This window comes from Taudactylus pleione, unplaced genomic scaffold (genome assembly GCF_031769625.1).
Source record: "Taudactylus pleione unplaced genomic scaffold, aTauple2 ptg000547l, whole genome shotgun sequence".
NCBI lineage: Eukaryota > Metazoa > Chordata > Amphibia > Anura > Myobatrachidae > Taudactylus > Taudactylus pleione.
Window position 1 is genome coordinate 2720204 of NW_028284949.1, and position 23436 is coordinate 2743639.

At 45.6% G+C, this 23436-nt stretch overlaps 1 pseudogene across 1 annotated transcript; it reads right to left on the reverse strand.

Moving 5' to 3' along the window:
* Window positions 1-330: 330 nt before the first annotated feature.
* Window positions 331-15221, reverse strand: LOC148500769 (uncharacterized; annotated as a pseudogene). The gene is made up of 8 exons (XR_015870119.1): window positions 15143-15221; window positions 13740-13871; window positions 12613-12736; window positions 12399-12496; window positions 12131-12239; window positions 6624-6721; window positions 4700-4811; window positions 331-3875 (listed from the first exon to the last, which is right to left on the reverse strand). The product of XR_015870119.1 is annotated as an uncharacterized LOC148500769 (transcript).
* Between the last annotated feature and the right edge of the window lie 8215 nt (window positions 15222-23436).

Here is a 23436-nt window from a genome sequence, read left to right on the forward strand (position 1 = left end):
TGTTACACGCCAGTCAACTGTTGCAGAGCTTGCCCTTCAGCCGGGCCTAAAAAAGGCAAAAAATAGCACTGGCTATCTCATCCTTCATCCATTCCTGTGCAGTCCCCATATTTCTTGCAACCAAAACCTCCATCTCCTTCCTCGTGAATTTTTAATTATTTAAATTTGATTTATATATTGCATTTTGTTTTACTATAAATGTGTTTTTTGCCATGATTTTAAATGGCCATAAAAAAACAAATATGTTTAAAAAATAAACATTAAACACCATACGTCTTTGTCTACATTTTTTTTTTATTTAAAAAAAAAATACACGGGTAATAATCCCAGGTAAAAGGTAATTGCTTACAAACAACATTTACACAAAAGTATAAAAATTACTAGTTTCTGGATAATTTACAATACAAACATGTTTCAAAATCCAGCAGCACTAATTGAGCAAATTCGCTCCTGCATATGCACCTGAGCAATTGGGCATCCAATTAGCCCTGTTATTACCAACAAGTTTGCAGACTATTGGGTGCATTGTGGGCTTCGAAATAGCAACATCACTAGTAACATCGGTTACATTAGATACTAACGATACTATCAGTCTTGCGGGAGACCATACCGTACCACAAGCTGGATGATCATCCAGACCTGAAACCTGCTCGCAGAGTGACATATTACTATTCCCACTCTTCGACCCATTAATACTAGGTGTTGATCAACTATATACTAACATAATATACCTGCTGTGTGGCATTAAACCTTATAGCGAAGAGACTCAGAACTACAACATATATTTGTACATACTGCATAGCTAAGAAATATTTACTATAAGCATTGCATGGCAATACATAAGGATAAGACATCTAAGCATAGGAAGAGAAGACACTATCAGTTTGGAATACTAACTATACTCATTATTAGTCACTGTATTGTTTGATACAATTTGCTACTTCCTTCTAGAAGCTGATGAAGGCATTTAGCCTTAAGAATTATTTGCAACATAAATAACAGAATAAACTATAAGTAATGAACCACTGAGTTACTAAACACTGATCATATTGAAAGAATGACAAATTAACGGTTTTGCATATTTTATTATACACATTAATTTTCATCTCTTTTGCACAATTCTTTTATATTTTACCATCCTAACAAATTTAATAGTGAGATATTTTAATGCATACCTATTAAAAATATTACATTTTAAATTACCAACGTGGGTCCCAGTGCACCCATTAAAACTACTTACTTTTCTTCTTTGTATATGGGATAGCAATAACATGATCTTTCCACAGAAATATAATAATACACTAAGGTGTTACATGTATTCCCACATTAATTGAAAAACACAATGGTCAGTGATACACAGTGCAGGTAGCCATTTTGGGGGGTATACTTCAGAATACAGTAGATTAAATCATGAAGTGCTCCATTAAGGTCACTGGTTCCTGATGGTTTGATAAATTTGCATCTCATGGATGGGGTATCAGCCGCACAATGGCTGCCTCCACCGTTTGTTACGCTGTAGCTCCATCATACCATTAATGGGACTCATTCTCAGCCATCACCTCAAACATGTTACTGCTGGTGTAGGCCATGGGAGGAGATGGCAGAATAATGATGTCACTGAGGGGTGGAGCTTATCTCACTGCACTACATACATTAGTGCAGAGCTGGGGTATAAACACTCCCACCCTGTCAGCTAGACACTTGGGGGTACTCTCAATGTGATCATTAGGCAATTACTTCTACACTAAGAAGATAAAATTATGAATTCAGGAAATAGGGATCACCCTCACCCAGGCTCCAATATACTCAGGGACACTGGTTTTCATGATAAAATCAGCACTTGAAAACCAATGGGCGTTTTGTAAAAGGTGGGTCAATGCAGAACGAAAAGCCACAAATTTCCTGGTGCCGGTTATAAAGAAAAAAAAAAAAAAAAAAACAACAACATTTTTTTGGGTAGATTGCAGACTCACAGGTGGCTGCAATCATCAATTAAGAGAAAATTCCAGGAGCAAAGCATTTTGTACTGGCTGGAAGGGATCATGTTGGAGGGTCTGTATTCTTTAGGACCCTATATAACAATGAGATCTTATTACAGTGCAGAGGTATAGCTAATGTCTAATAGAATAAAAATAATGTACATTCCAGTCTTATGTTGATGAAACACATTCCACCTATGCCTGTGGCGGGTAGTTAAATTATAACATGCTAATATATTGTCAGTAAAGCATTAAATGGCCCTCCATAAATCAGTGATATATTTACGGTTTGTATTTACATGTATTACACCAGTGTTTGATCATTTACAATACAATTAACATATTTTACAATATTTAGATTATTGCTGCAGCCATATTTTGTCGATCACATCATGGTAATGGTTTTTTTATTGCCTGTGTGAATTTTCTGATGTACCACGAGGGTCGTTTTTCGAGTAAAACATTTTCCACACTCAGAACATGGAAACTGCTTCGCAGCTGTGTGAACTCTCTGATGTTTGACGAGATCTGTTTTCTCTGTAAAACATTTTCCACACTCAGAGCAGAGAAATGGTTTCTCACCTGTGTGACGTTTCTGATGTGAAACAAGAACTGATTTATGTGGAAAACATTTTCCACACTCAGAACATTGAAATGACCTCTCACCTGTGTGACGTCTCTGATGTCTGACAAGAGAAGATGTACGTGTAAAACATTTCCCACACTCAGAACATGGAAACGGCTTCTCACCAGTGTGAATTCGCTGGTGATTGACAAGATCTGATTTATTTGTAAAACATGTCCCACAATCAAAGCATGGAAAAGGTTTATCACCTGTATGAGCTCTCTGATGTATAACTAACTTTGATTTCTGTGCAAAACATTTCCCACACTCAGAACATGGAAAAGGTTTCTCACCTGTGTGAATTTTCTGATGTATAGCAACATTTGATTTCTTAGCAAAACCTTTCCCACATTCAGAACAAAGGAACGGTTTCTGACCTGTGTGATATCTCTGATGTTCAATCAGCCTTGATTTCTTAGCAAAGCATTTTCCACACTCAGAGCACGAAAATTGCTTCTCACCTGTGTGATTTCTCTGATGTATAACAAGACTGGATTTCTCTGTAAAACATTTCCCGCATTCAGGACACGGAAATGGTTTTACACCTGTGTGATATCTCTGATGCGTAACAAGACCTGATCTCTGTGCAAAACATTTCCCACACTCAGAGCATAGAAAAGGTTTCTCACCTGTGTGACTTTTCTGATGTGAAGCAAGATTTGATGTCTTAACAAAACATTTCCCACACTCAGAACAAGAGAACGGTTTCTCACCTGTGTGAATTCTCTGATGTTCATTCAGTCTCGATTTCTTAGAAAAACATTTCCCACACTCAGAACAAGAGAATGGTTTCTCACCTGTGTGAATTCTCTGATGATTAATCAGTCTCGATTTCTCAGCAAAACATTTTCCACACTCAGAACAAGAGAACGGTTTCTCACCTGTGTGAACCCTAAGATGCACGGCAAGATGTGATTTCTGTGCAAAATATTTCCCACACTCATAACATGGAAATGTTTTCTCTCTTATGTGAGTTTTCTGATGTCTAACAAAGACTGAACGGTGTAAGAAAGATTTACCACATTCAGAACAGGGAAACATTTTAGCACTTGCAGGGCTTGTCCTATGTGTAACATCATCTAAATTATCAGCAGAATAATCGTTATGATTATATAGATCAGATGATGTATCGCCACTGTTAAACATTGGGCGTATATTTAATGTAATAGGGTTTTGTCCTGGAGAATCTTGTACGATGTTGTTATCTTCTATTTTAAAATCTGAAGACAACAGGAGATGTCCCTCCGAGGTATTCCTGCTTTTGCATCTATCTGCTGGAATTAAAATATATATTTGTAAATAGATATTTATTTCTGCATTGAGTAAATGTTCATACTATGGGGGGAATTTGCTTAACTGGCGTGGCCCCATAGGAGCCACTTGCGCTGTGGGTGTTGCTCTAACCAGCAAATACAGTAGAGCCAACATTCCTAAACATAGGTGTAAGATGTGATGTAGGCGAGCACCGACATGGGAAGGAGAGCAGCAGGATAGGTCACAGCAGTATGAGGAGGACACAGAGTGCAGCAGAGCACAGTATAAGGAATGTGCAGCGGTGAGGCACGCAAAGGGACAGAGGAGGGTGTAGGATAAGAGATTGCTGTAGTAGTGACAGAGGAGGGTGTAGGATAAGAGATTGCTGTAGTAGTGACAGAGGAGGGTGTAGGATAAGAGATGGCTGTAGTGACAGGAGGGTGTAGGATAAGAGATGGCTGTAGTGACAGAGGAGGGTGTAGGATAAGAGAGTGCTGTAGTGACAGAGGAGGGTGTACTATAAGAGAGTGCTGTAGTGACAGAGGAGGGCGTAGGATAAGAGAGTGCTGTAGTGACAGAGGAGGGCGTAGGATAAGAGATGGCTGTAGTGACAGAGGAGGGTGTGGGATAAGAGATGGCTGTAGTGACAGAGGAGGGTGTGGGATAAGAGAGTGCTGTAGTGACAGAACAAGGTGTAGGATAAGAGATTGATGTAGTGACAGAGGAGGGTGTAGGATAAGAGAGTGCTGTAGTGACAGAGGAGGGTGTAGGATAAGAGATGGCTGTAGTGACAGAACAAGGAGAATATGTGACTGTTCTGTACTTAGTGATTATTACTCACCTGTGCTGATAGCTGTAGGGATTTCCTCCTCCTTACACTGCTGATCACCCCTCACATACGTCTTCTCTTCCTCTTTTATATCTTCCACTTTAATATTAGTAAGGGCTTCATCCTAAATAAGCCACAAAACAAACTAACACCTTAAGAATGTCTGATTTTTTTAATTGTGAATTAAAAAGGAGAGTTATGGTAAAACTTACCCTTGTTAACTCTTTCTTCAAAGTCCATAGGGTCCTCAGGGAGAGAATGGTTTGTAGGTGGTACTTGGAGGACCGGACACCAACAGCAAAGCTTTTTCCTATCCCAGGATGCTCCGGTCCTTCCCCCTATGCCCCGCCCACAGCCTAAGGGCAACTCAGTTTTGTTAACAAGCCCAAGGCAGGAGCAGGATAGGAGAGAAGGAAGACATACACTGAAGAATCACATTCTCACACAGAAGGAAACAAGTGACCAAGAGAAGAAGCCCATAGAAGCCAAGTGTGTCAGGGCGGGTGCCCTGTGGAGCCTATGGTCTTTGAATAAAGAGTTAACAAGGGTAAGTTTTACCATAATTCTCCTTTTCTTCAGGGTCCATAGGGCTCCACAGGGAGACAATGGGGATGTCCCAGAGAAGTTGTTCAAGGGCGGGAATGCTCCTGAGCTGAGAGGAGAACACTGCGCCTGAAGTAAGCATCCTGAGGCATATGTATCAAAGGCATAGAACCTAAGAAGGGTGTGGACAGAAGACCACGTGGCCCCCGTGCATAGTTGTTCGGCAGACGCGCCACGGCTGGCTACCCAGGAGGGACCTATAGAGCGAGTAGAATGAGCAGATACTGTAGCCAACACAGGAAGGCCAGTCTGCGTTAAGCATACTGGCCTTACCTGTCCCCTTGATTCCCGTCTGCAGTCTGGGGTCCGAGGAGACCTGCTAACTAGGTCCCCCCGGAGCCCCGTCGAGAGTACCTGCGGCGCCGCGGAGGGGTGATGGAGCAGCAGTGCAGACGTCCAAAGGACTATCTAGAGCTGCTTGCTCTGTGAAGAATTAAAAAAAAAAAAATCATAAAAATAACGCTTGGGCTGCTTCACAGTAGCCTCACTGTTCTAACGGTGATCCAGCTCCTGCCGAACACCAATGGAACAGATTTGCCTTCAGACTGTGGACGGGGTATAGGGGGAAGGACCTGGGATAGGAAAAAGCTTTGCTGTTGGTGTCCGGTACACCACCTACACCCCATTGTCTCCCTGTGGAGTCCTATGGACCCTAAAGAAGAAATAAAAAATAGAGTATGAGATAAGCACAGTTTCCTTACAGATGATATCACTTTGGTACATAGTAAAGCTGGCCACACACTAGACCAACTTTCATCCAACCAGCCAACTAGTTGATTGGTTGGAATGAAAATCTGGTAAGGAATGGGAGTAAATGATGATCAGCGATTTGCTCCTAAATGCCAGAAAACAAATGAAAATGGTCGTCAGACAAGTTTGTTAAATGTTTGATCAAAACAATTTGTTCAAACACAGTTTTTAGTCCATTTTCCGGCATTTGGGAGCAAATTGCTGATTGTCATTTGCTTTCATCCCTTACCAGATTTTCATTCCAACCAATCAACTAGTTGAATGGTTGGATGAAAGTTGTTCTAGTGTGTGGCCAGCTTAAGACCCTGAAGGTGCCTACACACTAAACGATTTTTTGCACGATTTGGCTGATTCCATTGCGTTTCTTATATCCTCAGATCTTGCCTTCATGCAGTAAGATCTGTCAATCTTGTTTACGATGCACTTGAAATCGTTAAGGACGCACGTTAGGTCGTTGGTCTGATTGCACAGTCGAAGCACAATATCCTATGTCCGGGAGTGCCGGGGAGTTCAAGGTAAATTGTTGACGACATTGCATTGTTTGCTTGTCGTCTAGTGTGTAGAAACCTTAAATCCCACCTACCTGATCCTCCTGTATGACACTGTGATTCTCCTCTGTATCATCCTGGGTATAAAGAGGACGGGGACATCTCTCTGGGGTATTCCTGTTACTGGCCCCATCTGTAGGTGACACACAGTGACTGATTACACTGTATATATGTGATTATCAGATGATGTGTATATAGGTGGCCCCATAGCTGCTCTCCCCATTACACTACATGACAGTCTCCTCTTACCCAGTGATGTGAGGGGCCGGTGATTCTCCATCATCACATCCTTGTGCTCTGTATGGAGAAATAGACCGTGACATCCTCAGTGCTCTCGCTAGATGTGTTAACCCTGATATTTATCTCAAGTCAGACTAATGCGAGCTCCTGAGAAACGCACAATCCAATTAGAAATGCAATTTGCGCTACTCGCGGTGAGGTTGCCCAAATTTTGTACAAAAAGAAAACTGAGTGACTGAGCATGAAAAAGTGGGGAAACTGTCCTAGACCCCAAAAAATTGGCAAAAGAGAAAGCAGGACCATATCAAAGGCTGTTAGTGGCCACAAGGAAAGTACTGGAGGTTCTTAAATTGTATCAAAGATCCGTTTCTTTGCACTTTTTAAAAATGGTTGAAAATGATAGGAAGCAAGTGGCTTTACAGTAGTTTGGGGTACAGGAAAATGTTTCTACAACGATAACACTTATCCCTCATCTGCAAGTTCATAAACTCCTCTTCCATCAAAACAGCACTCCACATACCTGTCCCACGTCATTTACATACCCACATACGTGCCCCACGTCATTTACACCTCCCCATACCTGTCCCACGTCCTTTACACCTCCACATACCTGTCCCACGTCCTTTACACCTCCACATACCTGTCCCACGTCCTTTACACCTCCACATACCTGTCCCACGTCCTTTACACCTCCACATACTTGTCCCACGTCCTTTACACCTCCACATACCTGTCCCACGTCCTTTACACCTCCACATACCTGTCCCACGTCCTTTACACCTCCACATACCTGTCCCACGTCCTTTACACCTCCCCATACCTGTCCCACGTCATTTACACCTCCCCATACCTGTCCCACGTCATTTACACCTCCCCATGCCTGTCCCACGTCATTTACACCTCCACATGCCTGTCCCACGTCATTTACACCTCCACATGCCTGTCCCACGTCATTTACACCTCCACATGCCTGTCCCACGTCATTTACACCTCCACATGCCTGTCCCACGTCATTTACACCTCCACATGCCTGTCCCACGTCATTTACACCTCCACATACCTGTCCCACACCATTTACACCTCCACATACCTGTCCCACGTCCTTTACACCTCCACATACCTGTCCCACGTCCTTTACACCTCCACATACCTGTCCCACGTCCTTTACACCTCCACATACCTGTCCACACATAATTTACACCCCCACATACCTGTGCCACATCATTTACACCTCCACATACCTGTGCCACATCATTTACACCTCCACATACCTGTGCCACATAATTTACACCTCCACGTACCTGTCCCACATCATTTGCATCTCCACATACCTGTCCCACATCATTTACACCTCCACCCTAGTATTCCACCATAGTACACCTACACCCTAGATGACCACCCTAGTATTCCTACACAATGTCTGCCTTGTTGGACTCCCTAGTATTCCTACACAATGTCTGCCTTGATGGCCACCCTAGTATTCCCACACAATGTCTGCCTTGTTGGCCACCCTCGTATTCCCACACAATGTCTGCCGTGTTGACCACCCTCGTATTCCCACACAATGTCTGCCGTGTTGGCCACCCTAGTATTCCCACACAATGTCTGCCTTGATGGCCACCCTAGTATTCCCACACAATGTCTGCCTTGTTGGCCACCCTCGTATTCCCACACAATGTCTGCCGTGTTGGCCACCCTCGTATTCCTACACAATGTCTGCCGTGTTGGCCACCCTCGTATTCCTACACAATGTCTGCCGTGTTGACCACCCTCGTATTCCTACACAATGTCTGCCGTGTTGACCACCCTCGTATTCCTACACAATGTCTGCCGTGTTGACCACCCTCGTATTCCTACACAATGTCTGCCGTGTTGACCACCCTCGTATTCCTACACAATGTCTGCCGTGTTGACCACCCTCGTATTCCTACACAATGTCTGCCGTGTTGACCACCCTCGTATTCCTACACAATGTCTGCCGTGTTGACCACCCTCGTATTCCTACACAATGTCTGCCTTGTTGGCCACCCTAGTATTCCCACACAATGTCTGCCGTGTTGACCACCCTCGTATTCCTACACAATGTCTGCCTTGTTGGACTCCCTAGTATTCCTACACAATGTCTGCCGTGTTGACCACCCTCGTATTCCTACACAATGTCTGCCTTGTTGGACTCCCTAGTATTCCTACACAATGTCTGCCTACGCTCTGCTTGTGGGGAACTGTTACTTCCTCATGGTAGTGGGGGCAATACAAACATGAAGGGAGCTCTATTGGCACCCTCGTATTACAACACAATGTCTGCCTTGTTGGCAATGCCCCACCAAAAAAAACTGGCACTGGAGGCATGGAGGATTTTTAAAATATTACATAATAAAGCTAATTACTGAATGTGGAGGGAGGAGGTGTGTACAAAAATTATTACCACAAGGGGGTGGAAGGTAATGCTAATGGAGAGCAATAGCAATTAGTATCTATTGCCAATGGGGTTGGAAAGTAATTTTTAAATGGGGGCCTATGGACACGGGGTGGTGCGAGACACCCCCTAGGAATATATATATATTTTTTTCCAATTAAATATATTTTTTTTATATTTTCTAAACTCTATTAAATAAAAAATATGACATTTTCTAACCAGTTTTGGGGGGAAATATTGTCAGTTAAGTGGTTAAACTTCATCTTTTCTCTCAAGCCTATACCCCCTCTTACTAACTCTCCAACCTCTGCACCCCACAGTTCTTCTCCCCTCTCCTTGTGTCCACCCATATTTCCCCTGGGAATGTGAGCTCTTACAAGCAGGGCCCCTCTTCCCCACTGTCTTCTCAATGTAACGATTTAATTTTTGGGGTTTGTGTGGTGTAATTAAGCTACGTAACTGCCTAATTTACTGTGCTTTTTTTGTATGCTATCCAGCATGTATAGCATTACCGAACCCATGAGGTGCTATATAACTGAAACATACTAATGATTATTTTATACAATTAGTTCACGTTCTTGAACTGTAAAGGCCATTTGTGGTATTTTTTATTTGCTGTATTACTCAAGAGAAATCTGATGAAACTGGATACTGACCGGAAAAACGCGTCAGTATTCTTTACCTGTATATGCATATCCGGGATTTTACTGGCCACACCACCTTGTTCTAAAGGTCAGGTTAAGGACTGAGGACTATCGGGATGATTCGGTGTCGGACATAGACACGCCACCTCTTATCCTAATGCTGCCACCAATTTTACTATAAATTAAGCTGTCCTTTTGCAGTACTTTGTGTTTTTAGACACCCCCATCAGATGCGCCATTGAATCTCGCACCAACTCTATGGCAGGTGCAGTAGCTGTGTCTGAATCTGCCCCCCTGTGTGAGTGTAATGCAGCATGAACATATAATACTCAACAATTGCAGTGCAACGTGCAGATTGTAGTTCCTTAATAGAGACCGCTGGTGTCTCTAGAAAAATAGATTTTTCTTTATAAGTTTCTGCAATTCTGGATTCAATAACATCCCAAGGAGTCTAATAGGGAACAATAAATCTAGACTCTCCCACTGAGCAGGTGCATTGGTCTGTAGAGACAGAGGAGGGTGTAGGAGAAGAGTGCTGTAGTGACAGAGGAGGGTGTAGGATAAGAGATGGCTGTAGTGACAGAGGAGTGTGTAGGATAAGAGATGGCTGTAGTGACAGAGGAGGGTGTAGGATAAGAGATGGCTGTAGTGACAGAGGAGGGTGTAGGATAAGAGTGCTGTAGTGACAGAGGAAGGTGTAGGATAAGAGATTGCTGCAGTGACAGAGGAGGGTGTAGGATAAGAGATTGCTGCAGTGACAGAGGAGGATGTAGGATAAGAGATGGCTGTAGTGACAGAGGAAGGTGTAGGATAAGAGATTGCTGTAGTGACAGAGGAGGGTGTAGGATAAGAGTGCTGTAGTGACAGAGGAAGGTGTAGGATAAGAGATTGCTGTAGTGACAGAGGAGGGTGTAGGATGAGAGAGTGCTGTAGTGACAGAGGAAGGTGTAGGATGAGAGAGTGCTGTAGTCACTGAAGAAGGTGTAGGATAAGAGATTGCTGTAGTGACAGAGGAGGGTGTAGGATAAGAGTGCTGTAGTGACAGAGGAAGGTGTAGGATAAGAGATTGCTGTAGTGACAGAGGAAGGTGTAGGATAAGAGATTGCTGTAGTGACAGAGGAAGGTGTAGGATAAGAGATGGCTGTAGTGACAGAGGAAGGTGTAGGATAAGAGATTGCTGTAGTGACAGAGGAAGGTGTAGGATAAGAGATGGCTGTAGTGACAGAGGAAGGTGTAGGATAAGAGATGGCTGTAGTGACAGAGGAAGGTGTAGGATAAGAGATTGCTGTAGTGACAGAGGAGGGTGTAGGATAAGAGATGGCTGTAGTGACAGAGGAAGGTGTAGGATAAGAGAGTGCTGTAGTGACAGAGGAAGGTGTAGGATAAGAGATGGCTGTAGTGACAGAGGAGGGTGTAGGATAAGAGAGTGCTGTAGTGACAGAGGAGGGTGTAGGATGAGAGAGTGCTGTAGTGACAGAGGAAGGTGTAGGATAAGAGAGTGCTGTAGTGACAGAGGAAGGTGTAGGATAAGAGATTGCTGTAGTGACAGAGGAGGGTGTAGGATAAGAGATTGCTGTAGTGACAGAGGAGGGTGTAGGATAAGAGATTGCTGTAGTGACAGAGGAGGGTGTAGGATAAGAGATTGCTGTAGTGACAGAGGAGGGTGTAGGATAAGAGTGCTGTAGTGACAGAGGAGGGTGTAGGATAAGAGAGTGCTGTAGTGACAGAGGAGGGTGTAGGATAAGAGATTGCTGCAGTGACAGAGGAGGGTGTAGGATAAGAGATGGCTGTAGTGACAGAGGAGGGCGTAGGATAAGAGATTGCTGTAGTGACAGAGGAGGGTGTAGGATAAGAGATGGCTGTAGTGACAGAGGAGGGCGTAGGATAAGAGATTGCTGTAGTGACAGAGGAGGGTGTAGAATAACAGAGTGCTGTAGTGACAGAGGAGGGTGTAGGATAAGAGATGGCTGTAGTGACAGAGGAAGGTGTAGGATAAGAGATTGCTGTAGTGACAGAGGAAGGTGTAGGATAAGAGATGGCTGTAGTGACAGAGGAAGGTGTAGGATAAGAGATGGCTGTAGTGACAGAGGAAGGTGTAGGATAAGAGATTGCTGTAGTGACAGAGGAGGGTGTAGGATAAGAGATGGCTGTAGTGACAGAGGAAGGTGTAGGATAAGAGAGTGCTGTAGTGACAGAGCAAGGAGAATATGTGACTGTTCTGTACTTAGTGATTATTACTCACCTGTGCTGATAGCTGTAGGGATTTCCTCCTCCTTTTTACACTGATCACCCCTCACATACGTCTCCTCTTCCTCTATATCTTCTACCTTAATATTAGTCAGAGTTTCACCCTAAATAATGCATAAAACAATAAGATAACAAAATAATTATGTCCGATGTCATTCATATAGAATAACAACATAGAAAAATAGACAGCTTCTCAATAGGTCATGTAATGAAAAGTTACTTTAGGATATTGTTATTTTGATGAAACACTAAACCCCACCTACCTGATCCTCATGTAGGACACTGTGATTCTCCTCTGTATCATCCTGGGAATAAAGAGGACGGGGACATCTCTCTGGGGTATTCCTGTTACTGGCCCCATCTGTAGGAGACACACAGTGACTGATTACACTGTATATATGTGATTATCAGATGATGTGTATATAGGTGGCCCCATAGCTGCTCTCCCCATTACAGTAAGTGACAGTCTTCTCTTACCCAGTGATTTCAGGGGCCGGTGATTCTCCATCATCACGTCCTTGTACAGACCCCTGTGTCCTTCTATATACTCCCACTCCTCCATGGAGAAATAGACAGTGACGTCCTGACACCTTATAGGAACCTGACACACACAATAATACAGTCATCACCCAGACACATCCCCTGGTGTTACTGTATAATGTCCCATTCCCAGCAGTCACCTCTCCAGTCATCACCCAGACACATCCCCTGGTGTTACTGTATAATGTCCCATTCCCAGCAGTCACCTCTCCAGTCATCACCCAGACACATCCCCTGGTGTTACTGTATAATGTACCATTCCCAGCAGTCACCTCTCCAGTCATCACCCAGACACATCCACTGGTGTTACTGTATAATGTCCCATTCCCAGCAGTCACCTCTCCAGTCATCACCCAGACACATCCCCTGGTGTTACTGTATAATGTACCATTCCCAGCAGTCACCTCTCCAGTCATCACCCAGACACATCCCCTGGTGCTACTGTATAATGTCCCATTCCCAGCAGTCACCTCTCCAGTCATCACCCAGACACATCCCCTGGTGTTACTGTATAATGTACCATTCCCAGCAGTCACCTCTCCAGTCATCACCCAGACACATCCACTGGTGTTACTGTATAATGTCCCATTCCCAGCAGTCACCTCTCCAGTCATCACCCAGACACATCCCCTGGTGTTACTGTATAATGTCCCATTCCCAGCAGTCACCTCTCCAGTCATCACCCAGACACATCCCCTGGTGTTACTGTATAATGTCCCATTCCCAGCAGTCACCTCTCCAGTCATCACCCAGACACATCCCCTGGTGTTACTGTATAATGTCCCATTCCCAGCAGTCACCTCTCCAGTCATCACCCAGACACATCCCCTGGTGTTACTGTATAATGTACCATTCCCAGCAGTCACCTCTCCAGTCATCACCCAGACACATCCACTGGTGTTACTGTATAATGTCCCATTCCCAGCAGTCACCTCTCCAGTCATCACCCAGACACATCCACTGGTGTTACTGTATAATGTCCCATTCCCAGCAGTCACCTCTCCAGTCATCACCCAGACACATCCCCTGGTGTTACTGTATAATGTCCCATTCCCAGCAGTCACCTCTCCAGTCAGCAGCTGAATGATCTTGTTGGTGAGTTTACAGACGATCTTGCCTGTGATAAGGCGCTGCCTAATCCTCCGGACACACAGGGATGACTCCCATGTATAGGGTTGCTATCCTCCTGGATTGTCCTGGAATTGAAGGGCACACGTTGCGTCCCACATTAACTGTATACGGCATACAGATTGTAGCATTGTTGGGTCTACACCGATCGGGGACGGTGTGATTCTAGACTGAGTGATGTACAGGCGCTCAGCCTCTGCGTGCTGTTGGGTGCAGTGAGAATGTGCACATTGTAACGTGCACTCTCAGTTATGGAGCAGCTCGCAGAGGCTGAGCAGTGGGTGCCTATCACGGTCACGGCCTCTGCCTGGAGTCAGAACTTCTGAGTCCTATTATTGATTGAGGTAAGTACTATGATTTCTGGCATTTGAGATGTTAGTAAAGCAATGCTTTGGAGGTGTGAAAGGGGTTAATTATTTGTCTGTAGAACAGATATTAGAGTTCCTGCTCTGTGTCCCTCTTTTCCCTGCAAACAAGCTCTACGTTCCGTCCACAGTTAATTTTTTCTCTTCTTATAAACCCCACTCTCTCCCCCACCCGTGTCTGTGATTCTCACACGCTGACCCCCATCGCTCCCAGCTGTCTGTTTCTGCTCTCTCAGCATCATGTGTGTCTGTCTAAAATCTCAGAATTTAGACCTTTTTTATTGCGCAGCATCAGGGGAGGTACGAGAGGCATGCGAGGGCGCATAGGATGCTCCTGGATTTGGTCACGCCCCCACCCCGTCCTGCATACTGCCACAACAAAGATGGCAGCCCTACCCATATATCGCACATTCATGCCCATAAGACTTCTCCACAACATGACCCTCAGACCACATCCTATGCCCCTTACATAACTATCGTACCTCCCCTGATGCTAGTAAGACCTCTACACATGCCCCATGCCAATTACAAGCCTGTGAGCCCTTTACACATGCCAATAAGACCTTCCCTCATTCACATGTCCATCAGACACCCCCCACATTCCACTTATAACCCCGTTAGACCTTAACTTAACCTTCCACTGCCCAATCCTACTGTATAACACAGATGGGGAGCAGTGAGACGCCTGGCGCCCATCAGGAACCAGCTGCAGGGACTGAGCCCTCAGAACTGGCTGTACACAGGAGGCACTTACTGACTGAGATGGCTGTGGCCCACCATATATACAGCAGGGGATAGGCAACCTGTGGCCCTTCCAGCTGCTGTGGAACTACACATCCCGGCATGCCCTGACATAGTATTAGCATGCCCTGACAGCAGGACTGCGGCAGGGCATGCTGGGACCTGTAGTGAACGCGCAAACGGGATCAGAGCCCATAATAAGGATTATTACAACCCGGCAGGATGCTGCTCACCAGTCACCAGTTACTGCGGTAGCGGATAGATTGCCTTCAGTTTGGGCGGTAGGGATAGGGACATCCGGTCTACTTTATCTATATCCGGTCTGTGCGTTCCACCGCACTTCCGGTCTGTGCTTCCCACAAGTCACGTGTTGTGTGAGCGATAGAGTTTCCGTCCCTGGAGCCCCAAACAGCTGCGCCTGTCACTGTCACATGGAGGCGGCCATTTCCGGGTGTATGTGTGTGAGCAGCACAGGGCATTTAGACATTACTATTACCCACGATCCTCAGCTTTTTCTTGTAACAGAGGGCTGTGTGTGTGTGGTGTCTGGGGGTACAGTCAGTGCAGCTCGTTACCCCCCAGGCGGAGACATGTGCAGGGTACATTGCTGCTGCACAATGCAGGGGTCTGTGTCACTGGTACTGGGGCAGTTATTGGGAAATAGCAGGTAATATTATATATCTGCCTCCATGATTCATTCTTCTCCTTTGGATGAGAGAAATATATAAACGATTATATATCCATCTATATATAATATATGTATACACACACATACTGAGATCATACTACATTTATCTGTATTAGTTCTCTATTGCATGTAGAGGGGTTACATGATGTTCCGGTTCTGCATGTCACTGACATGTGTAGGACACGTGCATGTTCCCGCTGAGCGTCACTATTTCTTGCTCAGTATTTGGCAGCTAAGGAGATTATACACCTGTGCTGATGTCCAGTCATTATGGACTCTCTGCCAGTGCAGGCACAAAAGGCGCCGTACTGTAAGCGCCATTTACATTGCGATCATCGCTTCCAAATCCTCTAAGGTGATTGTGTGTTGTCATCTTTTTGCACAAAATTTTTATCTTCAGGCTCCATAGGAGAGACAATGGGGTGTAGGTGGGACCGGATACCAACAGCAAAGCTTTTCGTTGGTGTCCGGCGGGAGCTGGATCACCGTTTTAACAGCTATTAAGCAGTCCAAGATTATTTTTATTAATTTACCTTTATTTTCATTTATTTTACTACTGAGCAGCAGCGTGAGACAGTCCTTTGGAAGTCATCACTGCTGATCCAGCGCCCCACCGTGACACCAGCCCTTGGCTAGGTACTCCCGCCGGGGCTCCAAGGGGGACCTAGCTATCAAGGCCCCCAATAACCCAGACTGCAGCCAGGACTCATGGGGACAGGTAATGCGGATTACTGGTGGCGAGGACCCGCGTCTATGCGCAGTCTTACCTCTGGTCTCAGGAGACAGAGCGGAGGCGCTGATGTGGACACCAGTTCATTCGGGACTCCACTAGATCACCAGGGCAATACAAGCACTGGCGCAGGGCACAAGCCAGAGGACCTGGTGATTAATGTCAGCATAGGGGAGAAGGCTCTCTCCCTGCGGCCCCTCAGCTCAGGGCGCCATTCCACTGTGGTTTTGCTACTTCTCCTTCACCCTCACGGCAGCCATTTTCTGCATTCAGGTCTCCGGGAACGCTGGGTCCAGTGTCCTTGTATATCTCTCCCAAGGGCCAGGTTATACAGTGCTATATCCTACCAGCCACTGTGGTTGATATTAGTTCCCACTGCAGTTACTTTATATTGTATATTCTGCATTGTATGTGACTTGTGCTAGCGCTGCTGTCTATTTTCTTTGTTCCTATTACGGTCATCTTATACCTTTCCCTTTATTCTACTATAACCCTGGCATATTAAGGTATAGAAGATTCATTGTACCTCACATCTCCCTATATTAGTGATGGCTATCACATACTATATATCGCTGTTGCGCACTACACTGTGCCATATTACACATACATCTGGGTTGCTCACTGAACTATGTCAGATTGTGTGTTACATTATTCTTGCAGCCATGTCTGGCTTTTTTTGAATCAGTATCCCGGGCAGACCACCCACCAGGGGTGGTCACAGCACACACTGTGCAACCCAGCGGCTCACCCAACCACACCTCTGGCTCCGCACCACCAGCGGCACGACCAAGAGCCAACTTCAGCTGCATACTCCGGTCGCTGACCACCGCAGACCAATCAGAACAGCCATGCACCTGCTCACCAACAAACCTGCAGCTTCCAACCTATCTGCAACGGCCGCAACGTCGACCTACATCACCATAACAATAAACCTACCGGTAGGTAAGTACTGCCAAGACTCACACCAACACGCGGGATGCCGCACAGGTGTTCCAACCCACTCTGGATATCCCCCCACCCCCTGAAACTTCCTAGACTGTCGACCATAGGTCCAGCAGGGGTGACGTGCAAGGTCACTGAACCGCACAGGAAGGAGCCCCCTAAAAGGGTCCACCTACCTCCCCAGTCTCATCACCACCCATCACTAAACCCCACCCAGCTGCCCGGGATCTTAACAGAGCAGCATTGTGACTACTCAATAAAAGATTTTGCCCCAAATTACTGTGTCTCGCTGGCCTCATTTTGATCCTATTCCATTGCCCTCTTCACATTACTCCAAACTACACTCCATATCCAATCCTACCCTCCTCACTCCCAAAACACCACCACCACCAGAAGAAACATTCTAATTAACACCACTCACAAACACACACAAGTCATCACCATCACCACTACTAGCAGGAAGAGCGCGCCTTACCCCCCCTACCCCAAAGAATAACAAGCAGCCTGCTCCTCCCACTCTGGTGTCTTGTAAGTCCTGCTCAGCAGGCTTAGCTTCAGAGGACCTAATTCAGGATGGTCTTTGTGCATTGTGTTAAACTGCCCCGGGCTCATCAGCTCCGGTATCCTTTTCTCAGGACTCACCTTGGGCTACTTTTTCACAGGTGCTGGCAAAAATTGCGGACCACCTAGCGGTCCCTGTGGTAGCTCCCCCTATTGTCTGGCCACAGCAGGTACTTTGCCTCCTGCATGGGTAGACGTACTTTCTACCTCGGTGCAGAGTATGGTTAATACCTCTACAGCCTTTCAAGAAATGCTGCAAAAGGAGAGACCCTTACCTAGTAAACCTACTAAGCGTGCTGTGTTACCTTCCCAGTCCAGCCAGCTTTCAGATTTATCATCTGGGGAGGCTGAAGACACAGATCTCTCTCACTCACCGGGAGAGGAGGAGCCCCACTCCAAGTTGAATATACCTGCACTGGTGAGAGCTGTAAAATCTATCCTTCAAATAGAGGAGACAGAAACCACTCTGAAGGCAAAAGAGACACTATTTAAGCGACAAAAGGTAGTTTTACCAGAGTTTCCTCACTCTAATCAGCTATCTGATCATATGAGTGAGGTATGGAATATGCCCAGTAAAAGATTTCAGCTGCCTAAACGTTTAAGTTCCTTTTACCCTCTTTCAGCTACTGATTGCACTAAATGGGAAGTTCCCTCAGCAGTGGATTCCCACGTGACACGTCTGGTTAAGAATGCTACCTTACCTATCCAAACTGCAACCTCCTTGAAGGAGACTATGGATAGAAAGATGGAAGCTTGTCTAAAATCTATATACTCTCTTACAGGAGCTACTACTCGTCCTGCTAGGGCTATGGCCTGGGTGGCAAAAGCCATTGAGAGTTGGGCAGAGGCCCTAGAAGAGACATTTCCCGCTGATGCTTCGAGGGAACAGCTGTCCTACATATCCCACATTAGAGATGCAGCCTCCTATTTAGGTGAAGCAGCTCTGGATACTGCTCTCCTAGCTTCCAAGGCATGTGCCACTTCTGTAGTAGCCCGCCGTATTGCTTGGCTCTGCTCATGGAAAGCAGATTCGGACTCTAAAAAGTCATTGGAGTCTCTGCCTTATTCTGGGGATATCCTGTTTGGCCCAGAATTGGACAAAAATTTGATTACCTTGGCAGCTTCCAAGACGGCGTTCTTGCCCTCTGCATATAATGCGAAGCCTCGGATGTCTTCCTTTCTATTCTGGGGATATCCTGTTTGGCCCATAATTGGACAAAATTGTGACTACCTTGGCAGCTTCCAAGACGGCGTTCTTGCCCTCTGCATATAATGCGAAGCCTTGGATGTCATCCTTTTGTCCTCAAGGAAAAGCTAAAGGTCAGCCCTTTCCAAGGCATCAACTAAAGCCTCCAAGACTAGAACCAAACAGACCTGGGCTACTAGACGCCCACCTACCAAACCTGAGGAAAAGCCTTCAGCCTGATGGGGCGGGCCTCTCCCTGGGGGCTCCTAGGCTGACTTCAATTTGCCCAGTTCTGGCGTCAGACCACATTAGATGCCTAGGTAAGAGAAGTGGTCTCCCACGGATATGCCCTCTCCTTCTTGAGGTGACCCCCCAGCATTTCTTTTGCACAGGACCTTCATTGGACCCAAGCAAGGCCCTGCTGCTCCAAAAGGCCATTCAGTCCTTACTGCTGTCAGGAGTAATAATTCACGTCCCCCCCTTTTTAAGGGGGGGACGTGAATTATTCACAAGGACAGGGCTGTTCTTAGAACGCTCCCTGGCTTCCTTCCCATGGTAGTTTCTCATTTCCACCTTAATGAGGAAATTGTGGTTCCGGCCTTTCACTCACCAGACCTGTCAACTTCTTTGGATGTGATCCATGCTCTGAAGATCTACGTGGACCGTACTAGTTCCATCAAGAAATCTGACTCCCTCTTCATCTTATACGGATTCCATAAGATGGGATAGCCAGCTAACAAACAGACTCAGGCCAGATGGCTTCGCATGACTATCTTACAGGCTTACACTCAGACAGGCATTCCTATGCCAGCTACATTATCGGCTCATTCTACTCGCTCTGTGGGTCTCTTGTGGGCAGCCCAGCGTTGCTCCTCTGCTGAACAGCTATGCAAAGTGGCCATGTGGTCTTTTGTCCACATCTTTCTTAGGTTTTATGCCTTTGATACATTTGAATCTCAGGATGCTTTTTTCGGGCGCCGGGTTCTCCTCTCAGCTCAGGAGCGTCCCCGCCCTTGAACAACTGCTTTCGGACACCCTCATTGTCTCCCCTGTGTAACCCTATGGACCCTATAAAAGAAAAGGAGCGTTATGGTAAATCTTGTCCATAGGGTCCACAGGGCACCCACCCTGATGCACGTGGCTTTCTTGGTCACTTGTTTCCTTCTATGTGTGAGTGTGAATCTTCTGTGTACCAGTCTATCCTGCTACTGCCTTGGACTTGTTAACAAAATTGAGTTGCCCTCAGGCTGTGGGCGGAGTATAGGGGAAAGGACCGGAGCATCCTAGGATTGAAAAGCTTTGCTGTTGGTGTCCGGTCCCCCAAGTCCCACCTACACCCCATTTTCTCCCTTGTGGACCCTATGGACAAGGGTAAGTTTTACCATGACTCTCCTTTTATTCCATACTTGAAGAATAAGTATCTATTCATATAGATGTGAGGTACAGAATTGTTACTTATCAGTATAGATCGCATCAGTTCGATGCGATCTACAGCCTGGATAAGTAGCGATTCACGTACCATCACCAGTTTTGCCTAGCGATGCAGCATTTCCTTTTTCTGTGTTCAGGTTTTTTTCCCATATTATTCACATGCACTGTTTTGATTTATTTTCTGCGCATGCGCCGGCAGCTTCAGACTGATCGTGGCACCTTTCATGAATTGCACTCACGATACCAAAGTATAGTGAAGCGATGCAGGCACGGAGTAGGTGCACCAATGGAGAAGTAATAAGCTTCTCTACGGTAACTTGCTCCATGAATTGCACAAAGCAGAAAAGAGCCCTGATGATAACTAAACAGATCTTGATGCACTTTTTCATGGACTAATATTCTACAGACTTTTTGTTTGTTTATGCAGCGCCTATTCAGAACACTTTGTAGGTAAGTGGTGCAACACCTAACACCAGGGGGGCAATCCAATTAGCCGCGAGGGGTGCGAATCGTGTGCGTGCTGTCATTGCCATGGTGTTTAAATGCCGGCAACTTGCGGCCCTCTTACAGGCTGAATTCGCTGTATGCAGCCTTATGGGACTGCGCACAGTTTTGCGTGAGTTCAGGCTGCCAACAAGTGCGGCCGTTGTCGCTATGACTCGCACCTGCAAGTGCATCACTTATAATTGTCAAGAAACAGTAGAATAGAAGCGGCTGACAAGTTTAATCGCACAAAATGCCTTTCCCGTCTTGCCTTTGAGAAAATTGTCTACGCCAAACGTATCCATGTCTTCCCCTAGTTCCGAAGAACTAAGCTTGGCCGTATTGACTATGGCCATCTTGAGATGGCGCTTGCTGCTATGTGCCTATGGAGGCATTTCTGTAGCGGATGGATCTTGTAATCTCTCTCCTGCAGGCTTCCTCCTCTGTTGGTTTTCTCAAAAGGACACTGCATGCAAAGTACCATAATAGGCAGTGAAGTGACAGTATTATCTATCACTACGCTGCCAATATTCCTGCCAGTACAGACTATAATTGGTCCTGCTGTCCTAACAAGAGAACTTCCATACATAGGAACCATCATTAAAAGATGCAGAGTAACATGTCAGTCACGAGGATATAAAGCCAAGGGGACTGCATGATCGCGTCCCCATCAGTACCCTCTTGCAGTTTGGATACACTCTGCATCTTTCTAGGTTTCGACTATCTAAGCACTCCAATATCTAGAAAGGCACAGGACGTGTCTACAGTATACTCTCTGCACCAATGTTCCTGATCCCCGGTCTATGATGCATTGGGGCCTTCAGATGTCCATAAACAGCTTCGCTATACTCTGAAAGATCCTAATGCAGAGTGGTGAGAGGTGAATGTGATAAAGACTATTCAATTAAAATACATGATGAAATCTGATTAATACTGATAGGCACTAAGGGGAGGGTTAGCTGTAGGCACTAGAGGAGGGAGGGTTAGGATACAGACAGACAAGTGTCGGTATCCTAACCCTGTCGGAATGCCATCATCGGCATTCTAACCACCTGTATCCCGAGCGCCAGCATCCCGTAACAAACGCGGCTGCATTGCAAATATGACAATGTTCTATGTCTGAATGGAATCCCAGTAAACTGCATCATACAGGAACCTGATTTTAGATCCCTAAAGGAAATAGTATAATAGATATGCAGCCAATGTGCAATGCACATGGAATCAACCCAAACACACCCTCTCCCCTCCATACTGCGTAGCAGCTGTCCCCTTATTCATACTGCATAGCGGCTGTGCCCTTATCCATACTGCGTAGGGGCTGACCCCTTATCCATACTGTGTAGCGGCTGTCCCATTATCCATACTGTGTAGGGGCTGTCCCCTTCTCCATACTGTGTAGCGGCTGTCCCATTATCCATACTGTGTAGGGGCTGTCCCCTTATCCACACTGTGTAGCTGCTGTCCCCTTATCCATACTGCGTAGGGGCTGTCCCCTTCTCCATACTGTGTAGCGGCTGTCCCATTATCCATACTGTGTAGCGGCTGTCCCCTTATCCACACTGTGTAGCTGCTGTCCCCTTATCCATACTGCGTAGGGGCTGTCCCCTTATCCATACTGCGTAGGGGCTGTCCCCGGTATCCATACTGCATAGTGGCTGTCCCATTATCCATACTGTGTAGCGGCTGTCCCCTTATCCATCCTGCGTAGGAGTTGTCCCTTTATACTGCGTAGGGGCTGCCACCCTTATCCATACTGTGTAGGAACTTTCCCCTTATCTATGCTGTGTGTTGGCTTTCCTTATCCATACTGCGTTGTGGCTGTCTCATTATCTATGCTGTGTAGGGGCTGTCTCCTTATCTATGCTGTGTAGGGGCTGTCCCCTTAGCAATACTGTGTAGGAACCTTCCCCTTATCTATGCTGTGTAGCGGCTGTCTCCTTATCTATGCTGCGTAGGGGCTGTCTCCTTATCTGTGCTGCGTAGGGGCGGTCTCCTTATCCATACTGCGTAGGGGCTGTTACTGGCTCCTGAGGAAGTGATTAAGATCGGCCTGGAATTAACTAGGAGTGAATTCATGTTGCGATGAATTAGAATTATGCCCCTATGTTTAGTACTATATGGATAGAAATTGCCTTTATAATAAGGGGGTACTACCACAGACTAATTGGAAACAAAGGGCGAAAAGGTCTGATTTGGGGGCACTTTTACACAATTAAGACATAACTATTTTCTTTAGGATAAATAGATCGTTGGATCAAATGGTTAAAAACAAGCAGAAAAACGATGGTTAAAAATATAGTACAGTGTGTAGAAAAAACTGGGATTAATATAACATACAGAGTGTCTCTCACTATGCCTTCTTATAAGTTATAGTTACTCATGTCATTCTACGTCACATAGATGGAATGACCATGCAGATATATATTGCAATAGGTTAAGTACTTTATATACATTGGTAGTTATAATATAACAGTTCAGAGTTATTATAACCTTAGTATTCCTATTA